The 3,391-nt window shown below is 44.7% G+C and overlaps 1 long non-coding RNA gene across 1 annotated transcript; it reads right to left on the reverse strand.

The window, feature by feature from the left end:
* On the reverse strand, nucleotides 1-2,338 carry LOC112650479 (uncharacterized). The gene is made up of 3 exons (XR_003130217.3): nucleotides 2,218-2,338; nucleotides 941-1,725; nucleotides 1-280 (listed from the first exon to the last, which is right to left on the reverse strand). It is a non-coding gene; the product is annotated as an uncharacterized LOC112650479 (long non-coding RNA).
* Nucleotides 2,339-3,391: the final 1,053 nt, after the last annotated feature.

Here is a 3,391-nt window from a genome sequence, read left to right on the forward strand (position 1 = left end):
AAAAAAAAAACGTTCAGATGAGGGCACATTTTCCAGTCAATCACACTGCAGCAAAGTCATCCTGTTGAATTTGTGACTCACAGGCTCTCTGTGTCAATAGACAGAGCGTAAGCCCATCTTTATGACTTCACTGGGAGATGAAGCAGAAGTCGGGATGAGGCAGGGCCGGCTTTCAAGCAGGGCTCGAAGCTCTGACAATAAATAGCAAAGGAAAGTCTGACCACTCAGGGGCTGGGCAATTGCATTTGTTGTTCCCTTTTCTTTATTTCTCCCTTGTCTCCTAGAAAAGAACCAATTCAAAATTTTACTGACTTCATCCCTCCCTTCCTTGCCTCCACAGGGACGGAGGGCTACGGTTGACAGAGCCTTTCCTGCACTTGGTGTTCTGCACACAGTGCTAGCCCCTCTGCCCGCGTAGCAATTCTGTAGAGGAGTTGGCATTTGTGTGATTTTATGGGTGTGGGTACTGAGGCCAGTAGGGTTGGGCACCTTTGCAAGCTCCTGGCCATGGGTTCAACTACAGCTCTTTTCTGGCTTGGATTTCAGGTCCTGCGCACTTTTTTTTTTTTTTTAAGACAACCTCCCATTTTGCTGTTTTACCGTAAGCTAGACAGTAGCCTTGGCACTGGGGCGCCACAGATAAATAAAAAGTGGTTCCTGCCCTCAAAGAACTCAGGGGACCAGCCAAAATACTCTTTCTGGTATTCAAGATCGCTGGGACATGATCAGTTCAGGTTGCCTGAAACCAGTAGATATTTAGGGAAAGGTAGTACTCACGGCTCGTATTCCAAGTTGGCACCATTTGCAGATGCCTCTAGAATGCCTGCGGGATAGGAAAACCATGGAGAGATAATAGACCATAGGTGAGCTAACCCAGTGCGCTTATAACAGCTGACCCGAAAGCAAGGCCGCAGCCAGTCAGCTCTGCTGTTTGGCCTACCGGCTGAGGCGGGCCAGAGGCCTGGTGTTCCGTCTTGTGTAGCCACGGAGCAGGGTACGTAGGGATGGGAGCCCAGGCCACGCAGCCGGAAGGCTTGACCTCTGGCCTGGGTTCGGCTGCCACACATGTGAGCCTGGGGCAGCCGTTCACTCAGTCTGCACCTTGGCCTCTTCCACCATAACCCGAAGGCCAGAAGGAGCAAGTCCCCCGTAGCCCAGAAGCATCGAGATTAACCTGCATGGTTGGATCTGCTCTTGACTTTGGATGGCCTCGGCCTTACATATTTGCAGTGCTGAGAAATGAAAAAAGCAAGGAACCTGCTAGTTCTCAAGACTGAAACATTTCATCTTCACTCTCCCGGCAGCTCTGCTGCAAAGTAACTTTGATCCTTTAAAACATCTGTTGTCTGGCCAGACCAAAGCAGTTCTTAGAGCGGCTTTGCCTTCATTTTCACATAACACCGATTGTTTTTTTTCTTCTCTTTTCTTTCTGGGGGGCCCAGTGTTCGCCCAGCTAAGCGCAGTTTTCAGTGTGTAGAATGGATTCCCTGGTTGCCTTCGTCCTCCTAAAGTTCCAGCCCTTAACGTTTTTCTTCCTGATGGCTGGGAAAATTCTTGAAAGCACACGGTCAATACTCTTTTGCTGGAATATACTTTTAAAAACTTTATTTTGGCTCCGTGTTGTTTGTCAAGCCCTCATAGAGCCCTGTGAGGAGACTACTCCGTTTACCATTTTGAATTTCTCCCCTTCTAGCTGGCAAGCATCATGTTTCCGCTGTAATCTGCCTGAAAAACAAACAGGAGAGTTTACACTGGTCTCTGTGTCAACCATCTGTCTACTCAATGATCTCTACAACAATGTAAGTGCTAGAAGTCCAATTGTGAGTGTGTGTGTTTGTGTGTGTGTGTGTGTGTGTGTGTGTGTGTGTGTGCAGGGAGAAAAATTCATTCACTCCTTCATACAGCTGATATTTAGGGACTGCCAGCTATGTGTCTGGCTCAGTGCTGGCCACTGGGAACTTTCATGGTGAACAAGATAGACGTGGCCCTACTCAGAGCGAGCTTACAGTATTGTCAGGAGAAATACATTAATTAAATGATCACAAAGGTAATAGCAAATTGTAGAAACTGCTGGGACGGAGGATGCACAGTGTAGCAAAGCTTATAAGAGGGGCAGCTGGTCTGGTTGGGGTGACTAAGGAGGGTAGATGAAAGTCATATTCTCTTTGTGAACTCTGATCCCTGATGAATGATTAAGACCCAGTATTTGTGCCTTACATTTCTGTAACTAGCATGGCCTCAATGGTATTCTTAAGAGTATTTCATTTTTTAAGTTATTTAATGCCTCAGGCTAGGGACTTAAGGCCCAGAGATGAACAGGACATCACCCAAGAGACACACCCCTGAAAGAAATTGTAGTGCAAGGTGGGAAGTGTCATAATAGCAAGTGGGATGCAAAAGGTTGCCTGGGAGCCCAGAAGAGAGAGGGATTGATTCTGTTTGAGATGTACCTGGCAGGGAGGATGCCCAACTCCTCAGAGTGGGGTTCAGGCAAAACAAAACATGGTGGTAGGACAGTTCAGAGTGTAGGTGGAATGTGTGAGATCCAGGGGCACCAAAGTAGAGTGTATAGGTGGGATTGGTGATCTCTGGAAAAGTCTTTTGGGGGAGAAAATTGAGGGGCCCAGTGTCGTGATTTCCCTTAAATCAAATGGTTATTCAAAATGCACATGTTAATGTTGTCCTTTACATGCTTTCAGTGATCCTAGAACAGTGTTAAATGTTTTGTCATAGATTTATCTTACCAGTCATGATATGATTAATATTTTCTTTAAACCCACTCATTTTTAAAACTTTCAAATATATTTCATGATACGTGTAATATCACAATTTGGATGTACTAGCTCAGTGTTTTATACCATATAATACAATAAATGCACAACAGTGAAAATAATCAGTGTTTCTCTGGGTGCCATTTAAAGTCTTCTTGAGTCCTGTGAGTGGTACTTATACTCTATTTTTATAAAAGCCATTCTGCTATAACTCTAGGGCAATTTAGAATGTTAAAAACTGAAGCTGACCTGTTTCTTCCATCACTTGTGTTACATTCAGCAACAGAGCAGAATCTTTTCTGTCTATCTAAACTGGTTTCTGTGACTAGCAGTTCAAGGCCATTTCGTTCGTCTGCTTTTGGGCTTGGATTCTCTCTCTTTTAAAATTTCATTTTCTCCCATTTATCTGGTTCTGAAGAGCACGCTCTGTCCATCCAATGACAGTCTACCCACATACCTCCGCTTGCGCTCCCCTGAGATGAAGCTTTTGGTGGTCAGTTGTTGCCTGTTTGAAATATAGAATGTATTTTTTGAAAACTCATAAGTGAAAAAAAAAAAAAGAAGAAGGAAGGAAGGAAGGAAAAAGTAAAATACTCTTAAGTAGGGAATTAGCCCTAATC

Source organism: Canis lupus, chromosome 11 (assembly GCF_003254725.2).
Source record: "Canis lupus dingo isolate Sandy chromosome 11, ASM325472v2, whole genome shotgun sequence".
Taxonomy (NCBI): Eukaryota; Metazoa; Chordata; class Mammalia; order Carnivora; family Canidae; genus Canis; species Canis lupus.